General features: G+C 37.0%; 1 long non-coding RNA gene across 1 annotated transcript in view; it reads left to right on the top strand.

The window, feature by feature from the left end:
• Positions 1 to 506: 506 nt before the first annotated feature.
• LOC140713540 (uncharacterized) overlaps positions 507 to 23,321 on the top strand; it is a 32,516-nt gene continuing 9,701 nt past the window's right edge. Inside the window, exon 1 of the long non-coding RNA XR_012095653.1 lies at positions 507 to 644. This is a non-coding gene — a long non-coding RNA (uncharacterized lncRNA). The remainder of the gene's footprint in view (positions 645 to 23,321) is intronic.

Below are 23,321 nucleotides of genomic sequence, written 5' to 3' on the forward strand. Positions count from 1 at the left end.
GGATTTCAACCCAGGTCCTTTCAATTCCTAAGCTTTATTTGTGATACAGTAGCCCCATAATATTCAGCCTTTACTCTATTGCAATACATTTTATGCCCATGTCAGTCTCCATTAACTCAAAAAAAGTGTACTGACAATCGTCACCACAGGTAAGCACTGCACTAAGCTTTGTGGGGAAACAAGAGATATAATTTAGATGGAATCTGAAAATTTTACTTAACTTTTTACTTAGCTAAGAAGACAAAGGGTTATTATAATGTGATGATGGATGAAATATTGTAAATTAAAATTTGACACATTTACTCTGAAGGTGGTGGCCTACAGAATCCCATTTTAGGTAACAAAACCTTCAGAAAAGCTATTTGTTTGATCTTTATGTCACAGTTCTAGGACTTTCCTTTAAGGAGCAAGTCGTTAGCAGTCAGTGAAGAGATGGCGTGAAAGCTCATCCTGCCTACCCGCAAAGTTAGTTACACATTAGTGTTTTACTTTGTTTTTTCATTTCAGATTAACTGTCCTCTTCCATGTTCAAACCATATGTAACTGTAACTGAATGGAAGTTAAACATCTGGAAACTGTTAGGATTGAATAGCAATGAAAGGCAGGAAGCACAAGACTATGGAAAGTGGTTTTGAACAACCAGGGTAAGGAATATAAAGAAAACTAAGCATATTCCAAGTTGTCTGCCATTATCATACACTCTCAAGGTCATTACTAGAGATGGGTCACTCTCAAGTGAAGGCTGTCAACTAGGAACACAGCTAGATGAAATACAGTATGGTGAAAATGGAGGCAACTATGGGTTTAAAGTCATTTCCTTGTTTATCAAGGGCCCTACTTAAATGTAGGCTGCTTGAGAGCCAAAATATGTCACCTTTATAATATTTGATAGCCAGTGATTTGTTGGGACTGGGACATACCAGCTTACAATAACTGATTACATTTTTAGGAATTTTTGTGAGCCGATTGTTGAACTTTGCCATGATAGGAGCATTTACACCATGGAATCTAGCAAATACAATAAGTCAGGGCTCTTTTTTAAGAGATCCAGTTTGCCAGCACACCACTGAGACAGAATCAATTAAAAATGATTAGCCAGTAGTCCAAAATTCTTTAGAGTATGTGATAAACTATAACACATTCATTACATTTGTGCTTTTCAATAATTTTTAGTGACATGAGAAACAAATCTGGAAGCAAAAGTATAGCTCCAATATAGTCCCCAAAATGCTAAAACATATAGCTATATGTACAAAATTATAAGAAAGAAAATGTATCAATGTCTGCACAGTGGTTATCTTTGGGTTGTAGATTTACGGGTAACTGTTGTTTCATGCATTATATCTTTCAAGTATTCTATAAGCATTGCTTGCTTAATTAAAAACCATTCACAATAATGTACCTAAGTATTAACCTTTTTAAATTTTGTGTACAGGAATGACAGAGGGAGGGTTTACAGGAAGAGAGGTTGGAAGAGGAGGACTTTCTCTTCTTAACGCATTCAGTCCTGTGAGAAAAGGATTGAGGAGAAACCATTATGATTGAATTGGAGCTAGGAGTTGGGCTAGGGTCACAGAGGGAATGAGTAGAGAAGCAAAAGACGAATAGAGAGAGGCAGGAAAAGGGAATACTAAAACAGGGATCAGAAACTGTATCCCTAGCAGCTATATAAAGAAGCCATGTTATAGTCATTTCACTTTTTGAGCATCAATTGTTTCATCTCCAACGTGTGCAGGCTACACTAGGAAACAATGCACAAATTTCATTTTAATCAAGATGTTCTAAGTGAACTTCCTCTTAAGGGCAGCCAGCTCTCAGGGTAGGTGTGTGGCAGCATGAGACTCACCTGGCAAAGGAAAGTAGAGGAACGTTTGCTGGAGAGGAAGGAAGGGAATTGTGCAAGATGAGAGTAGAGGGATGTCGTTTAGTGAGGGTGCTGGAAGAAAACTGTCCTAATTGTAAAACCTCAATGGTAGTATCAAAGGGATGTTTGGGGACAAAAATATGACTCCACGTTTGTTTTATTTTATATGTAGATAAAAAACTCTTGCTCCTCACAGACAAATTTCTAACTTCTACCAAGGAATTTCTGAATGTAGTCTGTATGATAAGATCCCTGATTATGTGTTATAATGAGAAAATCAGGAATCTTCATTAGAAGGTTACTCTGCAACTGAATAAATTTTGTTTAGTAATGTTTTAAACACATCTCTTAAGGTCCAGATTATTTTCTAGGATCACATTATAAAAAAGATCTTAAAAATACAGTAGATTTTTTTTTTTTTGAGATGGGGTCACATTTTGTCACCCAGGCTGGAGTGCAGTGGGGTGATCCCTGCTCACTGTAGCCTCAACCCCCTTGACCTCAAGCGATCCTCCTGCCTCACTCAGCACCCCAAGTAGCTGAGACTACTGGTGCATACCACCAAGCCCAGCTAATTTTTGTATTTTTCCCAGAGACCACCTTGGTTTCCCAAAGTGCTAGGATTACAGGTGTGAGCCACAGCACCCAGCCTACTAGAGTTTTTATTAGTTGTTAATGCTGATACTAATGTAGTTAGAAAGAGGTAGAAACTAATGGCTCAGTATATTACTTTATCTGTGGGTTCCAATTATCTATACAAAGTTGTTGCTTATTTCTACAATAGTTTCATGTCTATTGTAGTTATTCTCACTCATCTTGAAGAAAAAAAATCCCCTGATGTGATAAAGTACAATAGTTCCAACTCACATATTTACAATGTAATTAAAGCTTAAACTTTAATCTTTTTATAAACCTTAATATGATTTAACGTGTATTACTTTATCTGTGGGTTCCAATTATCTATTCAAAGTTGTTGCTTATTTCTATAATAGTTTCATGTCTATTGTAGTTATTCTCACTCATCTTGAAGAAAAAAAATCCCCTGATGTAAGTACAATGGTTCCAACTCACATATTTACAATGTAATTAAAGTTTAAACTTTAATCTTTTTATAAAACTTGATTTAATGCATGCCATGTGTGCCTTTTTTTCAAGGAGATCTGTATTTTTTAAACGACTTTGTAAGTCAGTCTCATGTACACATATGATGTTGGAGCTAATTGGTTATCTCCATTTTAATTGTATTTTTGAGACATTATAAGAAAAACATCAATGTTGTATTCCACTGGATCCCTCTTCCCAAACAGACCTGGATTAGTCTAGCTTTGCCCAGGACCGTGGACTTCCATGTTATGTGGGGCTGGGTGCTGAGGACATCGACACATCTGTAACCAAATCAGTGAACCTCAGTGGGAGCTGAGAGCCATGTCTCTGGAATGAGGGCCTCTCATTCCTTTGTTCTCGATATTTCCTGGCAACATGTACACAAGCACATGCTATTAACAGATGGTGGAAGGCATAATTGGGATTTTTATCATAACATATCCCTCATGCTTCCACCATGCGCCGAAGAAGAAGAGATGCCTGGACTAGCTAGCTTCGTCACAGCAGGACTAAAACCCCCTACTGTACTTCAAACCTCCCAAGACCCGAGTCCCTCCACGACAGACTCAACCACTCAGTGAGATGTGGTTTTCAGTCAGAAGTACAGACCCAACTTTGGCAGACACATTCCTTAAGATTCCTTTTAAGATCAATTGTTAATGTGAGAGAGACTGGAGACTAGTTTATCTGGTAAGTTGAGGCATACATCTGTGCTGCAGAGCTGAGGCCTATGGGATTGGCAGAGAGCCCTAAACTTTGTACAGACAACTGTGCCTCATAACCCGCACAGATGAAAAGGTCTCCTTTGCTTAACCCCATAGCTATGTGCTGAGCAAGTCAGAAAGAAAGCAGGAACAAGTATGGCAAAGAACTTAGCCAAAGAAGCTTAAGAGGATTAATTTTGATTTTTTGCTGTTGATGTTCAAATCTAGTGTGTGCCTTCTCAGTTCAAAATTGATTACCCAGGTCTGCTTTATAAAAGCATACATACATAGTGCATATTTTTAAGAGAAAATTAATTCTTCATAATTTATAAGTCTCTAAAGAAGTATAGTTCATAATGTTCGTATGACTCTTGTGCATTTATGCCACTTGCATCATCTAAAGAATTTGAGGGGTTTTGTTAAAAGTATCTGCTGCTGGGAATATTTCACATTACACGCAGGATGATTAAAATCGCAGGGCTACCCTTTGGGCACATGCCTGAGCATTGTAATCAGTGAGGTTTATATTTAGTGGTCAGTAGCATAGCTAAAGAAGTACCTCAGACAGCTTGAAATCTAACATGGTGGTGGTTATAGCTGGTGGTTAGGAGCTGGAAATCAGATGGTTGGGTTCAAATCTGACCCTTTCTCCTATCAGCTAAGTGACTTCGATCAACACACTCAACTTCTCTAAATCTTGATTTCCTCATTTGTAAATAGGCATGAAAATATTATCATGGGGTTAATTATATCATTATAAAATATTTTAAAATATGTAAAAGAAATCATTATAAAATACATAAAATATCATACGGTTGTGAGTTTTAAATGAAGTAGTATGTGAAAGTACTTACCATAATACCTGTTGCATAATATGTGCTAAATAAACATTAGCTATTATTTATACAAAGTGATAAACAGGGCTACATAATTTTCTAGCCCCACAGCAAAATGAAAATGTGGAACCCTTTGCTCAGAAAGTAAAGCAAAAAAAAAAAAAAAAAAAGTGCTGTTAAAGGTACTTAAAAAAAGCTTTTTATTCTCTTTCATGCTCTCTCTCAGCTTGTGATGGTGATATTGTATTTAATTACTAGACTTTTCAGATTTACAAAAAAAAAAAAACTGAAGAAAAAAGAAGAAAATGGAAAGTGGAGTTCTCATATTACTCCCTCCAGGTTTCCACTATTATTAGCATCTTGCATTAGTGTGGTACATTTGTTATACTTGACAAACCAATATTGACACATAATTACTAACTAAAATTCATAGTTTATATTAGAATTCACTCTTAATGTGTACAGTTCTACATGTTTTGAAAAATGCATAATGTCATATATCTACGATTACAGTATCATACAGAATAGTTTCACTGATCAAAAATATCCTTTGATAGCTGGTTAATCATATGCAAAAAAATGAAACTGGATCCCTATCTTTCACCACATACAAAAATTAACTCAAGATGAATTAAAGACTTAATTGTAAGACCTTAAACTATAAAAATCCTAGAAGAAAACCTTGGAAACACCATTCTGGACATAGCTTTGGGAAAGAATTTATGACTACATCCTCAAAAGCAATTGCAAGAAAAACAAAAATTGACAAGTAGGACCTGGTTAAACTAAAGGGCTTCTGTACAGCAAAAGAAACTATCAACAGAGTAAACAGACAACCTGCAGAATAAGAGAAAATATTCACACACTATGCATTCAACAAAGATCTAATATCTGGAGTCTATAAGGAACTTAAAGAATTGAACAAGCAAAAAACAAACAACTCCATTAAAAAATGGGCAAAAGACATGAGCAAACACTTGTCAAAAGATGACATACGGCCGGGCGCGGTGGCTCAAGCCTGTAATCCCAGCACTTTGGGAGGCCGAGACGGGCGGATCACAAGGTCAGGAGATCGAGACCATCCTGGCTAACCCGGTGAAACCTCGTCTCTACTAAAAAAATACAAAAAACTAGCCGGGCGAGGTGGCGGGCGCCTGTAGTCCCAGCTACTCGGAAGGCTGAGGCAGGAGAATGGCGTGAACCCGGGAGGCGGAGCTTGCAGTGAGCTGAGATCTGGCCACTGCACTCCAGCCTGGGCGGCAGAGCCAGACTCCGTCTCAAAAAAAAAAAAAAAAAAGATGACATACAAGTCACCAACAAACATGAAAAAATGCTTCTCATCACTAGTCATCAGAGAAATGCAAATCAAAACCACAATGAGATATCATCTCATACCAGTGGAAATAACTATTATTAAAATGTCAAAAAACAACAGATGTTGGTGAGATTGTGCAAAAAAAGGGAATGCTTATAAACTTTGGTGGGAATGTAAATTAGTTCAGACACTGTGGAAAGCAGTTTGGAGATTTCTCAAAGAACTTAAAACAACTACCATTTGATCTAGTAATCCCATTACTGGGTATATATCCAAAAGAACACAAATTGTTCTACCAAAGGGACACTTGTACTTGCATGTTCACTGCAGCACTATTCACAATAGCAAAGACATAGAACCAACCTAGGTGCACATCAGCGAAGGGTTGGATAAAGGAAATTTGGTACATATATACCACGGAATACTACACAGTCATAAAATAGAGCAAAATCACCTGGCCAACATGGTGAAACCCCATCTCAACTAAACAAACAAACAAACAAACCAAAAAATTAGCTTGGCATGGTGGCAGGTGCCTGTAATCCCAGCTACTCAGGAGGCTGAGGCAGGAGAATCACTTGAACCTGGGAGGCAGAGGTTGCAGTGAGCTGAGATTGCGCCATTGCACTCCAGCCTGGGTGACAAGAGCGAGACTCTGTCTCAAAAAATAAAAAAATTAAAAAAAAGGAACAAAATTGTGTTCTTTGCAGCAACATGGATGGAGCTGGAGGCCATTATCCTAAGCAAATTAATGCAGGAACAGAAAACCGAATACCACATATTCTCACTTATAAGTGGGAGCTAAACATTGAGAACTCATGGACATAAAGGTGGCAACAATAGACACTGAGGACTATTAAAGAGTTGAGGAGGGGTTGAAAAACTAACAATTGGGTACTATTCTGTATCTGTGTGACCGGATCATTTGTACCCCCAACCCCAGCATCATACAATATAATCAGGGAACAAACTTGCACATGTACCCCCTGAGTCTAAAATAAAAGTTGGAGCCGGGTGTGGTGGCTCACGCCTGTAATCCTGGCACTTTGGGAGGCTGAAAGGGTGGATCACTTGAGTCCAGGAATTTGAGACCAGCCTGCGTAACCCTGGCGAAACCCTGTCTCTACAAAAAAATACAAAAAACTTAGCTGGGCCTGGTGGGTGCACCTGTAGTCCCAGCTACTACTGAGGCTGAGTTGGGAGGATCACTTGAGCCCAGGAGGTGAAGGTTGCAGTAAGTTAAGGTTGCACCACTGCACTGCAGCCTGGGTGACAGAGTGAGACCCTGACTCAAAAAAAAAAAAAGTTGAAAAAACAAAAAAGATTCCTTGTGCTTCGCTTCTGCATCCTTTCCCCACTATTTCCCCCAGTCCCTGGAAACCACTGATTTTTCCATTGTCTCTTTTGCCTTTTCAGATGTCATATAGTTGGAATTATATAATATGTAGCTTTTTCAGACTAGCTTCTTTTAATTAGCAATATGCATTTAAGCTTTCTCTTCCATGATTTTTTATGGCTTGATAGTTTATTTTTATTGCTGAATTTCATTGTATGGATATGCCACAGTTTATTCATTCATCTACCAAAAGACTTCTTGGTTACTTCCAATTTTTGACAACTATGAATAAATTTGCTATAAACATTCATGTGTAGTTCTTTTGTGTGTGGGCATAAGTTTTTAACTCATTTTGATTTTAGTCATTCTAATAGGTATGCGGTGGTATCTCATTTTTGTTTTAATCTGCAAATTTGTAACAGCATATGACGTGGAACATTTTTTTTATATGCTTACTTGCCATCTGTATATCTTCTTTGCAGAGGTGTCTGTTCAGATCTTTTGCTCTCTTTCTAATTGGATTGTTTGTTTTTTATTGTTGAGTTTTAAGAGTTCTTTGTATATCCTGGGTAACAGTCCTTTCTCAGATATGTCCTTTGCAAATATTTTTTCTGTCTGTGCCTCATCTTTTCATCATCTTAATGAAGTTTTTCACAGAGCAGAAATTTTTTATTGTAATGGAATCTAACATCAATGTTTTCTTCTAGAAGTTTTATAGTTTTCCATTTAGGTTTGTGATTCATTCTAAGTTAATTTTTGTGTAGTATAAGGTTAGATTCTATATTCATTTTTTGCATGTGGATGTCTAATTGTTCCAGTATCATTTATTGAAAATACTATCCTTACCCCAGTGAATTAACTTTGCTTTGTCAAAGATCAATTGACAATACTGTGTGGGTCTTTTTCCAGATTCTCTATTCTGTTCCTCTGCTCTATTTGTCTGTTCTTTCACTAATACCACATTGTCTTGATTACTGTGGTTTGTAGTAACTCTTGAGGAAGTATAGTGTCAGTCCTCTGACTTTGTTCTTCTTCAATATTTTTGTTGGTTATTCTGGGTCTTTTGCCTCCCAACGCAAACTTCAGAATCAGTTTGTTGTTCACCACAAAGTAACTTTCTGGGCTACTTTATTGAAATTGCATTGAATCTGTAGATCAACTTGGGAAGAACTGATATTTTAACAACATTGAGTCTTCTTATCCATGAACATGGAATATCTCTTCATTTATTTGTGATCTACTTTGATTTCTTTCATTAGAGTTTTGTAGTTTTCTTCATATACACATGAAATCTTATATTTTGTTAAATTTATACATAAATATTTTATATCTTTTATTTGCCATTTAATGTTGTTCTGAGTGTAAAAATTAAAATGTAAATTTTACCATTCATCTCATATCATGCAATTCCAGTTTTAAGTGCAAACATAAAACATTTAATTCATATGTAGAATCACCAGAATTACACACTGGAAAATCTGTACAGAATGTATGTCCATGAAAACAGCCCAGCTGATAAATGAGAAGTGGTGGAGATACAGGCAGTACAGCTGATCACAGAAGGATATTAACTAACTAGAGAATAAAGAATACTTCAGCTGGAAAGGAAATAATGTTGATCTCTAGTTCAAGAAACTAGGTCCCAAATGAAAAGTGGCCAGGATCACACAGGTAAAGACTGATGAGAACTTCTCTTACCATCCAAGCAGCATTGTTGAAATTCACTATGTAATATTAGTTCAGGTTTCTTATATACTGGATTTCAGGTCTACTGACATTCAAAGTTTTATTGAACTTGACTAGATACTTCTGGGAATATTCAGATGTACACACTGTGAGTCCAAGTAGAATCCCAAAGCAGTTACGACTGTCACAGATGTAGCAATACCTTTGACCCCAAAACTTGTTGAAGGAGAGACTAAACTAGAACTAGTCACACTGACATGTTTTTAATATTATGCATTGATTCTGCTGGGAAATAAAAGAGGCATCTTCCTTCATGGGGGAGAAAAGTGACTGGTGTGTATGTGTTCTTGGCAGGAGTTTTTGCCATCTGAGCCAGGCTCAGTTGGGGAGAACATCAGATTCAGAAGAGACCTGAAAGATAAACTCATTCAGTGGTTTTAAACTGTGTTCTAGGGATCCACACACATTTGATTACATTTATTTTATTATTTGAAAAACTAAGTTAAAAAATGCTTACTACTCAAATATGTTACAGATCAAAGCTTGACATGGTAGAAATCACAGATCATGATAATCTTCAAATATCTCATGAGGAAATGCTATACATGGTACCTTATGAAATAGGTATACTACTTTTATCTGTGCTATGTATTAAGGAGCCATACAAGACTTCATTTTATGAAAGGATTCCCTTGCACAAAAGTTAAGTTTGAAAATCACTGATCTATTCATCCCCCTCCAAATAAGCCTCTAAAAACTGTTGATAGATTCATAATACATGTTAAACAAATTTCAGTCATCATTATTTCCTACAGATAGAGAAATTGAGGCCGAGGTTGACTAAATGACTTGCCCAACACATCCAGATATTTAGCAGCAAAGCCAGAATTTTACCTGTGTCTTGACTCCTAGATCATTTTTCTTTTTACTCATTGCAATTGCCTCCAGATTCCATCCCCAACAAATAGCTAAAATATTAAGTCTTCCAGGCATAGGCTGTATTTCCTGTCCCTTTGAGCTATCCTTTTCTTAGTCCTGGGAGCCAGGAGGGAAAAAGAGAGAGAAAGAGAAGGGGGGCGAGAGAGAGAGAGAGAGAGAGAGAGAGAGAGAGAGAGAGAGAGAGAGAGAGAAAGAGAGAAAGAGAGATCTCAGCAGAGGACTCACCAAGATGTTCTTATTTTGACATCTTTAACACTTGGGCCAAAAAAGTGACAATCCTGCTTTTAAATGTTTATCCCATTTTCCTTATAAAAACACTTATATGTGGCAGACGATGGATCCCAAATTTTGATCAGAAATGTGATCTTTCTTTCAGAGGTCCCAAAGATAGCCAGTTATTTACAGCCTAGAGGAGAGGTAAGAACCCACAGCTACCATGAATGAATAAACGATGAGTTCTGACCATCGTTCTCCAACTCTACAAACTGTGGCACTACACACAAATTTAAGATATCCACAAGCCCCACTTCTGAAAACTTTACAGTCACTTATGCAGCCTCTTCTGAAGATACTTTCAAACCATTCCTTCTCCCTCCTTCTCCCATCCTCTATACATTGATATACTCTTGTCTATGCCTATCTTTCTAGTCTTTGAACACCTCCAAATTCAGGCTTAGAGCAACAAATGAGTAAATGGGGAAAAAATTAAATCCCCAAACCGCTTTACAAAGGCTTAAATGTATGATTAGAATATTACTGTAATATCTATATGGCAAATAATAGGAACTCAATAAATACTTGAATTAATAAATTTGTTTTACATATTTTTATGGAATATTTCTTATTTTCTGCTTACAAGTTAAAGTCATTGTTGAAAAGCACACAGATTGATAAAATGAATAACGCAGTAAGCAAAGCTGCCTTTATAGGGAGGTTCGGCCCATGTCCTGCAACACTAGGCTACTTGCTGGTGGGCTTTAGTGATGGTGATGAGTGATTTACCTGAATTCAGCCATCTTGAACCTACTCCCCCTTGTGGTTAGTGTGAGACATTTTAAGGTGGCTGGTGTGGCTTTCACTCCTTTAGCACTATGTTCTGACCTAGAGATAAAATAATTCATGGACAAAACCAAACTCAAAACCAAAACATTTTAAGAGTGGACTAGACTAATGTGAATGCGGGAAGACCTAGAGAGCCAGGCCCTTTTCTCTTGATCTCTTTCTTTCCTAAGCAGCTCCTTCACCTTCATCAAGACTCAGCTCAGGACCAACCCCTTCCAGAAAGTTTGTTCTGGTTTCTTGCTCTATGAGTTTGAGGCCTCAACTTGTGACTACCTCTATCAAAGAGCCTATCACTCTGTGTCTCTGCTCACTAGTCCCTAGTGCCCAGTGGACTGTGAACAACTGGAGATGGGGGCAGGAACTGTGCCTTGCATTTCTTTATTCCAAAATGTCTTCTTTTGCCAGCTATGGAGTAGATGTTCAATAAATGTTTGTTGAAATAAATAAGTGATTCTTGCCACTAAAAACTTCAGACAATTGGTATAATATCTCAGGTTGCAATTTTCTCATTTATTTTATTAGGGATTTAGGACTTTAAGTCCCTAAAGAGTCTGTATGTCTGGAATTACATTTATTATCAAAATATTCTGTAAGAATTGGTCCCCTTTTGACTTTCAAGTTCTTTTTTTTTTTTTTCTGAGACGGAGTCCTGCTCTGTCACCTAGGCTGGAGTGCAGTGGTGCGATCTCGGCTCACTGCAACCTCCACTTCCTGGGTTCATGCCACTCCTGCCTCAGCCTCCTGAGTAACTGGGACTACAGGTGCCCGCCACCACCACGTTGGGCTAATTTTTTGTATTTTTAGTAGAGATGGAGTTTCGCCGTGTTAGCCAGGATGGTCTTGATCTCTTGACCTTGTGATCCACCCGCCTTGGCTTCCCATTGTGCTGAGATTACAGGCGTGAGCCACCGCACCTGGCCTTGACTTTGAAGTTCTTTTATTTGGGGACTTTTGAATCTTTTTGACTCTATGGAATTGTATGTCATGGTATGTTAATATTGGAGGTGGGAATGGAAAATAGCCCAGTAGTTACTAGCAAAGATGGCATTGAAGAGATTTCTTCATAAGTAATTGTCTGAATGATTATTTTCCAAAGAAAATCATCTATTCCATATAGACCTCAAATAAGTTTTTATTTACATTTTTTATTTCATTTCAAGACATACCAGCTTATGGAGAGGTCTAGAAGTATTTCCTCCTCTTGGTTGGAGTTCCCACCATATCAAGTTTTAATAATATTTGACTCAGGACCGCAAAGCATTATTTAGCAAATATACAGTTTGTGTTCAAGACATTTGAGGGAAATAAAAACAGGAAGAAAAAATTACTAAGCTTCCCCCAACATGGTTTAAATTTCTATGTTGATTCAATGAGTAAACATTGAAAAATGTATATGACTGTGAATCTAAGAATAGTAATACGTAATACAGACTCTGCCATAAAACAAAACTTTGTCCAGGCTTTTCTCAAAAAGATAATGGATACAAGTGTTGGCAAGGGTGTGGAGAAAGGGGAACATTTGTACACTGTTGGTGGGAACGTAGATGGATGCAGCAAGTATGGAGGTTTCTAAGGAAATCAAAAGAAAAACTACGAAACTACCGCATGACCTGGCGATCTCCCTTCTGGGCATATACCCAAAGGAAATGAAATCACCACCTCATAAAGATAGCTGCACTTTCATGTTGATTGAGGCATTACTCACAATAGACAAGATATGGAAACAACCAAAGCACTGTCAACCGATGAATGGATAAACTGTGATATATATAGTATGATGGAATAATATTCAGCCTTAAAAAAGATTCTGTCATTTGAGACAACATAGATGAATGGAGAGGACATTATGCTAAGTGAAGTAAACTAGACCACAGGAAGAAAAATACTGCACGATCTCACTTATATATGAAATCTTTTAAAACATTGAATAAATAGAAATGGAGAGTATAATGGTGATTGGAGTGGGAGGACGGGGGAAATGGGCAGATGTAGGTTAAAGGGGACAAAGTTGCAGTTATATAGGATGAATTAATCTAGAGATCTAATGAATAACATGAGGAAGACAGCTAAAAATATTACATACTGGAAATCTGCTAAGAGAGATTTTTGGTACTTTTACCACACACACAAAAGTGGGTATGTGAGAGGATGGATGTGTTAGTTCACTTGACTATAGTAATCACTTTATCATATATGTGTATATCAAAACATCGTGCTGTACATCTTAAATATACACCATAAAGAAAGTGTTACAACTGCCTAAGATCTAGAAGACATCAGAGAGGATTTTATACAAGTCTGGCAATGAGGCAAAGTGAGAATTAATTGTCTTATCCCATGTCTCTGTTTTGTTTCTGTGAGAATTTGGGTCTATTGGAGGTAGAGAGAGTGGTGTGCTCTAAGCATACTGACAGCTGGAACTTTTGTTCTTCTAAAGTAGGAAGCACTCAGAAGTGGGAATGTTTGCAGGAGACAGTCCTTTCAGAACTGAGGTAAAAAATTTTCAAATTAAAAAAAAATTTTTTGGAGGCCACGGAAAGAAATTGATATTTTTAATGAACTAAGTTAGGACAGGAGGAATCTGCAACTGGTCAGAAAATAGAATTTTAAGTAAAGGGAAGAAAAATAAATCTTGTAAATATCAGGATGTTTGTTGCTAAGCAATATTTTTTGGGTGTGTTTGTGTTGTTGTGTTTTGAACCTTACTGCTAGTTTGTAAAGAGGAACTCCTTGATTATAAAGAAAACTGCAGGCCAGGCATTGTGGCTCACGCCTGTAATCCCAGCGCTTTGGGAGGCCGAGGTGGGCGGATCACCTGAGGTCAAGAGTTCGAGACAAGCCTGACCAACATGGAGAAATCCCATCTCTACTAAAAAATACAATATTAGCCAGGCGTGGTGGCACATGCTGTAATCCCAGCTACTTGGGAGACTGAGGCAGGAGAATTGCTTGAACCCGGGAGGCGGAGGTTGATGTGAGCCGAGATCGCGCCATTGCACTCCAGTCTGGGCAACAAAAGCAAAACTCCATCTCAAAAAAAGAAAAAGAAAACTGTAGTTTGAAATGTAAAATGACCCCATAATGAGGCCTGTATTTGCCTTTACTGCAGTCTTTTCAGGAATGTAGGCACAGGTTAATCTGTATGCAAAGGATTATGTTAGCCTCTGAGAGACTCTGGGAAAGGGTTGTCCTGTTAAAGTCATAAAGGCTCTTCTTTTCCTTCAAAGGGTATTTTTTTTCTTTCTATGTAGAAAATCTACCAGAAAACCTTACCAAATGTCTAAGGATGGCAAAAAGAGTTATCTCAGATCTTCTATTCATGTTTGGGAATTCTAATAAACTGAATTCATGTTTTCATTTACTTGTTTGTTTCATTTTAAATTTTTGTGAGTACATCATACATCTATATATTTATAGGGTACATGAAATATTTTTGATATAGGCATACAATGCATAATAATCACATCAGGGTAAATAGGGTATCCATCATCTCAAGCATTTATCCTTCTTTGTGTTTCAAACAATCCAATTATAGTCTTTTAGTTATTTTTAAATGTACAATAAATTATTGTTGATTGTAGTCACTCTGTCATGCTATCAAATACTAAATTTTATTCATTCTATCTAATTATATTTTTGTACCCATTAACCATTCCCATTTACCCCTCACCCCCACTGCCAAACTATCCTTTTCAGTCTCTGGTAACCATCATTATCTATCACTATCTCCATGAGTTCAATTGTTTTTATTTTTAAATCCCACAGATAAGTGAGAACATGCAAGTTTGTCTTTCTGTTCCTGGCTTGTTTCACTTAACATAATGACCTCCAGTTCCAGCCATGTTGTTGCAAATGACAGGATATTATTCTTGTAATGACTGAATAGTACTCCATTGTGTATATGTGCATTTTCTTTCTCCATTCATCTGTTGATGGATGCTTAGGTTGCTTTCAAATTTTAGGTATTGTAAACAGTGCTGCAACAAACATAGAAGTGCAGACATCTCTTTGATATACTGATTTCCTTTCTTTTGGGTATATACCAGCAGTGGGATTGCTAGATCATATGGTAGCTCTATTTTTGGTTTTCTGAGGAACCTCCAAACTGTTCTCCATGGTGGTTGTACTAATTTACATTCCCACCAGCAGTGTACAAGGGTTGCCTTTTGTCCACAACCTTGTCAGCATTTGTTATTGCCTGTCTTTGAATATAAGCCATTTTAACTTACGTGAGATGATATCTCATTGTAGTTTCGATTTGCATTTCTCTGTTAATCAGTGATGTTGAGCACCTTTTCATATGTCTGTTTGTCATTTGTATGTCTTCTTTTGAGAAATGTCTATTCAGATCTTTTGCCCATTTTAGAATAGGATTATTGGAGTTTTTCCCTATAGAGTTGTTTGAGTTCCCTATATATTCTGGGTATTAATCCTTTGTCAGATGGGTAACTTGCAAATATTTTCTCCCATGCTATGGGCTGTCTCTTCACTTTGTTAATTGTTTCCTTTGCTGTGCAGAAGCTTTTTAGCTTGATGTGATTCCATTTACCCACTTTTGCTTTGGTTGCCTATGCTCATGGGGCATTATTCAAGAAATCGTTGTCCAGTCCAATGTCCAGTAGAGTTTCTCCAATGTTCTTTTTTTTTTTTTTTTTTTTTTTGGTAGTTTCATAGTTTTAGGTCTTATATGTAAGTCTGTAATCCATTTTTATTTGATTTTTGTATATTGTGAGAGGTAGGAGTCTAGTTTCATTCTTCTGCATCTGGATATTCAGTTTTCCTAGCACTGTTTTTTGGAGAGACTGTCCTTTCCCCAGTGTATGTTCTTGGCACCTTTGTCAAAAATGAGTTCACTGAGGTGTATAGATTTGTTTCTGGATTCTTTATTCTGATTCATTGGTCTATGTGTCTGTTTTTATGCCAGTCAGTACCATGCTGTTTTGGTTTCCACAGTTCTTTAGTATTATTTGAGGTCAGGTACTGTGATTGCTCCAGTTTTGTTTGTTTTGCTCAGGATAGCTTTGGCTATTCTGGGTCTTTCGTGGTTCCATACAAATTTTAGAATTATTTTTTCTATTTATTTGAAGAATGTCATTGGTATTTTGATAGGGGTTGCACTGAATCTGAAGAATGCTTTGGATGTATGGACATTTTAATAATATTGATTCTTGTAATCTATGAACATGAAATATCTTTTCATTTTTTGTGTATTTTCTTCAACTTCTTTTATCAGTGTTTCATAGTTTTCATTGTAGAGCTCTTTCACTTCTTTGGTGAGGCTAATTCTTAGTTTTTTTTGTAGTTACTGTAAATGGGATTATTTTCTTAATTTTTTTCAGATTGTTTGCTGTTGGCATATAGAAATGCTACTAATTTTTGTATGTTGATTTTTTAATTCTGAAACTTTGCCGAATTTATCAGTTTGAATAGTTTTTTTGGGTGGAGTCTTTAGATTTTTCCAAATATAAGATTATATCATCTACAAACAAGAATAATTTGACTTCTTCCTTTCCAATTTGGATGGCCTTTATATCTTTCTCTTGTTTAATTTCTCTAGTTAGTACTTCCAGTACTATGCTGAATAACAGTGGTGAAAGTAGTCATCCTTGTCATGTTACAGACCCTAGAGGAAAAGTTTTCATTTTTGCTTCATTCAATATGATACTAGCTGTGGGTCTGTCATATTTAGCTTTTATTGTGTTGAAGTATGTTCCTTTATACCAGTTTTTTGAAGGTTTTATTAATCATGAAGAGATGTTAAATTTTATCAAATGCTTTTTCAGTATCAATTGAAATGATCATGTAATTTTTGTCTTTCATTCTGTTGATATGATGTATCACATTCATTAATTTGTGTATGTTGAACCATCCTTCCATCCCTGGGAAAAATTCAATTCAGTCATGATGAATGATCTTTTTAATGTGTTGTTGAATTCAGTTTGCTAGTATTTTGTTGAGGATTTTTGCATCAATGTTCATCAGGGGTTTGGCCTATGTTTTTCTTTTCTTTTTTTGATGTGTCTTTGTCTGGTTTGGTACTATGGTAATATTGGCTTCATAGAATGAATTTGGAAGTATTCCCTCTTCTATTATTCAGAGTAGTTTCAATAGAATTGGTGTTAGTTGTTTTTTAAATGTATGATAAGGTTATCATGTTGTTTCTGAGCTCTAACAAATAATATAAGCTTGTTTACTTTGTGACAACAAAAATTTGTTTTTCTAGGAATGCATATGCATTCCCATTTTTTACGCCTGCTCCTAGAAAAATAACTGTGTATTCATATAGCAGGGCCATTGGACTTTTAAAAAAAATAGGAAAAACAGGCATAACTTTATTTTTAATTTGTGGGGCACTATTAATAAACCTAGTACATTTGTAGCACTACAATGATGTTGAAGCAGGAAATTTCCCTGACCCCTCTGTGGGCAAGAACTGGAACTAGTTGGCTGCTTCAGCACCAGAGGGGCAAGCTCTACTCACTGGAACCCACAGCGCTTAACCCCTTGCTGAAGGGAGCATGCAGGTGAGGAGGTGCACGAGCTGGGGAGAGTGTTTTGGAGTGCCAACAGGAACAAACTTTGTACCGGTCCTGTGGCAGTATTTTGGGGATGTCCGTGACCCCTGAAGCCCCAGAAGGAGTGCTACAGTCAGTGCTCTTTTAGCTTTGCCATCCATGGACAGTTTAAGTGTTAACAGCTCAGTAGAGAGTCAGTGTGACTGCCTTTTGCACCCACACCTGGGTTCTTATCTGGCATCCAGGAAGAATGTTGCATAAATGAATTTGAAGGATGGTCAATATGGGGGATTTTATTGCCAATGATGGTGGCTCTCAGCAGAAAGGGGAGCTGAAAAGTGGACAGATTGGGGGAAGGTAAACTTCCTCTGGAGTCTGGCTGGGGATGGCCAAACTCCTCTCCAAAGCTGTGCCATCAAGCTGTCCCTCTGAAGTCAAGCCGCTTCTCTCCAACTGTAGTTTCTGACATCCAACCACATCTCCTCTTCTCCTCTCTCTGCTGGCTGAGCTTGGGGTTTTTATGGGCACATGATGAGGGGCAGGGGGGTCATGGGTGGTTTTGGAAAAGGCAACATTCAAGTGGGAAAACAGGGATGTATGTTCTCACTTTGGGTCACAGTTCCAGGCTTGAAGGTGAGGCCTCACTGGGGACCTGCCCTCTTCTGCCCAGAATTTTCCTGTCTCCTGTCCCTATCAATGTGAAAATTGGTTTTGATCTAAAATGATTAAATATTAGTTAACAGAATCAAAAGTTTTTTATTGGTAGAAAGACTTAAAAACTAGATCCCCCATTGATCTATTTTTAGGCTTTGTGGTGACAGAGCCTGGCACCTAAGGGACATTCAATAAATATTTGTTGACTCATGATTAACAAGTATCAATTTTGAGGCTAAAATGAAAAGTCCGCTTAGAGTATAAGAAGTTTATATGACTTATCTTAACCACAGTAATGATTTTAGCTGAAGTTTTCATTGTTCTTCCTTCCTTTGGATTTCCTGACCTCTGAAAAGTGGAAGACAATTTTATATTAACAAAATTATCTCTAGGCCAGGCATGATGGTTCATGCCTGTAATCCCAGCACTTTGAGGCCAAGCCAGGAGGATTACTTGAGCCCAGGAGTTTGAGACCAGCCTGGGCAATATAGCAAGATCCTCTCTCTACACACAAATTTTTTTTTTTTTAATTAGCTGGGTATGGTGGCACATGCTTATAGTCCCAGCTATGCAGGAGGCTAAGGTAGGAGGATCACCTGAGCCTGGAGGTCAAGGCTGCAGTGAGCTGTGATCTCTCCACTGCACTGCAGCCTCAGTGACAGAACAAGACCCTGTCACAAAAAAAAAAAAAAAGGAAGAAAGAAAAAAAACCCTTTAAAATAATGTAATGTCTGGGATTAGCTTCAAAATAATGAACAAGATGAGCTATAAGTTCATCATTGTTGAAGCTGAATGATTCATACATGGGGGTGCGTTATATTATCCTCTCTACACATACATATATATGAAGTTTTATATATATATATGTATATAACTTTTCAATATGTAAGGTTAAAAAAAGGATTTATAAGATTGAAATGTAGTTCCTGTGTCTTTCCCAAATATTTATTTCTCATTCTGGGTCCCTTACTTAAAAGACAAATGAGGTTGGGGAGAGCATTTCTAGGCTCCAAAAATTTGATAGTATTGCTTATCTCCCTAATCCTAGGCCCCCTCTTTAGAAGCTTCTGGACAGGAATGAAGGCTTTTGGAAGCTTCCCAAGACTTATGGTTGAACAGCCTACTTTAGTTTCCATTACCTTCTTTTCTGGGTGGAGAAAAAAGCCCTTTAGGTTCAACAATTTACAAGGATGTGACAGGGGAGGTGGTTTTCCATTGAGAAAGAGATAATGGCAGCATTCCTTGCCTGAGAAAGGAGTTGCAAGGTGCTGTTGCCTCAGGGCACACTCCAGACAACTGAAACCAGCTGTTGCTGACTGGGCTGACTTTTAATTGATTATTTTGGTACTTGTGTTGGCAATTTTCCCTTTCCTCAGTCTTTGAAAAAAAAGCAAACACATCTGTTTATGTAACTACTAGAAGAAACACGAGGTTCTTAGCAACTGACCTAGTGTACCTTGACGGAATTGTATTATGTTTTGTGGGCATGGACTGCCATATAATTTGTGAGTCTTTTTTGATCACTCGGGTTTTGCTGGTAATATTTCAACAAAGGAGAGGAGATATTCGGGGCTGTCTTTGCTCTTGCCTTGTGAGATGTTCTCACCCTGCTCCAGTATAATTGAGCCAATATGAGTTTTAATCGTTTTTCCTCATTAAGAAATGCTCAAATTTATATATAGAACACTGAAATCCAATATATATTTAAGAAGTTATCTCTAGGCAGTATAAAAGAAACCAAATACATTTGTAACACTACAATGATGTAAAAATTTGTTTTGTTTGACTTAAAATGATTAAATATTGGTTAAAAGAGTCAATACTTTTTTATTGCTAGAAAGACTTAAAAAAAAACAAACCCTGGAGATTATTCTATCTGAAAGTTCTTATTTATGCAATAGAAGTTACTGATGCCCAGAAAAGCAATGTGGCTTGTCACTATCACAGGTCCCTTTGAGAAAACTTTTTTGTTTTTGTTTTTGCTCTCTCTGAAAAGCAGTTTTACAGGGCCTGACAAAAAAATTCACTCAGCACAGCCATAGTTCAAAAGTTAGTGAGCCATAGGAGCTATGGCAGAGTAGAAAAATGAATTTGCTGTCATCTGCTGTTTTGTTTTATGCAAGACACATACCATGGAACCTCCAGCTTTAGGGTTCTCAGGGAGACAATGTAATGTAATGTTTCTATTACAGAAAAAAATAGAGAAAACTCAGCCATAAAGGTTCCAGTTCAAAAATTCAGTTAACGTGCATTTGGGAAATCAAAATATCGTTCTCATATTCAAAGAAAATAATTGCTGTTAAAGTCAATTTGGGGGAAGTCTGCTTTTAATAACACTCTCTTTAGAGAATAGTCACTCAAAAATTGAGAAAATAGATTCAGCTTCAAGTCAAATATTCTCTATGCACTATACTGATAAGACAGAAATTGGGGGCAGGGGGAGTCTTTTAGAAAAGAATCAGTAAATGGAGAATATATTACCAAGTGAAATGCATCTAACATTTTATTTCTCCTGAAAGAATATTTAAAAGAATTAACTTTCCTCTGTGTATGAAGTGTATATTATTTATAGCTATTTAAAGCTATTAAAAGAAAATTGAAAAAGGTAATTTAAAAGTGTTTACTTTCTCTTAACCTTTTTCATTTTGACTTATTCCAACCATTGCCACCATACATAGAAACTTTCCCATTCTAAAGGAGACAGAGACCACTTTGTAGAACAAAAGTGGCTTTAAACACTTATCTTGTGGTCTTGGGAGAGTGGAGAAAAGAGGGGGGAGGGGAGGAAAGTAAGGAGGGTAGAAGAAAGGACTCCTTTCTAACAAACCTTTTAAGAGCAATATTCTTAGAAATATTTAACTCCTATAAACTTTGCCTCACATATTTGCCAAGTGCTTAAAAAAAAAAAAAAAAAAAAAAAAAAAAGAGTAAAGGAGACAGTAATAATAGTGGGCTATAAAGGTGGAAGGAAGACAACAAAGATAACTCCAGGAAAGGAACAATGCCTGTGCACTGACCTTGGGGAAGGAAGCAGGGCATATCGTCTGGACCCTTGAGTTGCGAAGCACTTGACCTTCAGTTTCTCTGTGGACGATGTGAAATAAATAGCATCCCCCTCTTTTTATTTTAATTCCAGTTAACCTAAGTGCATGAAACTTGACAACTGGGTCATCTTTCCCCTTAGTGCTAATGAGAAATTTTGAACTGAGTAATTTCACATGTATGAGCTGGATTATCTATCAAAATGATTTCCTGAAAAAATTGGATAGTGATATACTGTGGATATTATTTATACATAATACTATTGACATACTGTAGATATTATTTTAAAGGGCCTCAGAACTTTTCTTTGCACACGATCCACTGTAAGAAATACATTTTATATCACAACACACATATGCATACATGTAAATCTAAATTACTGAAATGGAAGTTTCATTTAAAAAATACTTTCCCGGCTGGGCGCGGTGGCTGATACCTGTAATCCCAGCACTTTGGGAGGCCGAGGCGGGCGGATCACCTGTCGGGAGTTCAAAACCAGCCTGACCAACATGGAGAAGCCCCATCTCTACTAAAAGTACAAAAATCAGCCGGGCGAGGTGGCATATGCCTGTAATCCCAGCTACTTGGGAGGCTGAGGCAGAAGAATCCCTTGAACCCGGGAGGCGGAGGTTGCAGTGAGCTGAGATCATGCCATTGCACTCCAGCCTGGGCAACAAGAATGGAATTCCATCTCAAAAAAACAAAAACATAAACAAACAAAAAAATCCAACAAAAAAATACTTTTCCTTACTAGGCATGATGCATTCTTATATTTTTCCATTTCACTGTATTTTTTTTTTTTTTTAATTCTGGGTTCTAATCCATTAAATTGATTTTACCACCTACGAAAGAATTGAGACTCAGAGTATGAGTCAGAATCACAAACATAAACAAATCAGGGTGCTGGTTGTACTCGAGAATAATATGAAATTCAAGTATATTTTATTTGAAACAAACAAGTCTGGTAGAATCCAGAAGTTACCAAATTTGTGTTTTGTTTGTCATAATGTAAAACTTCAAATTTTTCAGAATCAGGTATTCTTCCAATTAGTATGTGGCTTATGCTGGTAAAAGACGATTTGGCAGCAAAACTCTTTTAAATATTAGACATTTTGCAATGAGAAGAATAGTGACTTCTCAGTTCTGGGGGCTCTTAGTATAAAGTTGGGGCCTTAGATAAGACAGAAAATCTTCTAAATAGAGAATTGCAAGAAGGAACTGAAAACAATCTGGAGATAGAAAAGGGTTCTTAAAAATTGCAAAATACTAACTAACACATTGCACACTTACCATTGAATTTAGCTTTCCACAGGATAATGAATGCTTCCAAGAATTTCACAAAGTATCTTAAAGTTTTGTGTTCCAATGCCCTGCTCAATAAATGCAGGATTTCCCTCTATGTTATTCCTTCAATCATTAAAAATATATTTGTTAAACATGCACAGTATGTCCAGGGATGCAGAAAGCAATAAAATTTTAAAAGCTGTCCTCAGGGCTCCTACAATTAGTTAGAAGGGATAAAAGATGAGCAAAAAATCCTAAAATGGATGCTCATCCCCAGTAAGCGGGGAGCTCCCCCTATTTCTTTTCTCTTGCCACAGTAACTCAGTTCCTTTGATTACTGGCTACTTCTTTATTAGACAGCTCTGGTTGTTTTTACATTGAATGGTTCCTTCAGTGACATCAGTCCAAATTCTATTTCTGTCCTTGGTGGCCATACAGTTAAAAAAGAAACAAATTTAGAGTAAACTCTGCTTTACCAGATTGACATCAAGAGGGGAGAGACACATTCCTAAGACCCCGTGAAAATCTGAGCGGGACACACCCACTGGCATCCCAGTTTGAGAAAGGGCAACTCCTGGACTGAATCCTAAAGCAGAATCAGAATCATAGACTATTTTAGTTGACAGAGACCTTTCAAAGATATTTATCTAACTTCTATAATTCTTTAAATAGGAAAATGAGTTTGCAACCTAATCCACTGAAATATTTTCTAGGAGACGTGATTCTGATTTCATCAAGGACATCAGTGGGAAAATAGGATTCACTTTTCAGAAGTTTAATTAAGTCAACTTTGCTGCAACAGATTTTTTTTTACCCTTGAGGTGGATATTTCATATGGTTTAGCCTCTAAAGTAACCTTAAACATAAGGCTCTGGGCTTTTTGATGAAGAATTTGTGTATGTAATATCCCCAAGTGAGCTGAAGTTAAGAAGAACTAGTATGAACAACTAATAAATTGTAGTACAGGCTACAATTTAAGT

This window comes from Chlorocebus sabaeus, chromosome 15, assembly GCF_047675955.1.
Source record: "Chlorocebus sabaeus isolate Y175 chromosome 15, mChlSab1.0.hap1, whole genome shotgun sequence".
In the NCBI taxonomy this organism is placed as follows: domain Eukaryota; kingdom Metazoa; phylum Chordata; class Mammalia; order Primates; family Cercopithecidae; genus Chlorocebus; species Chlorocebus sabaeus.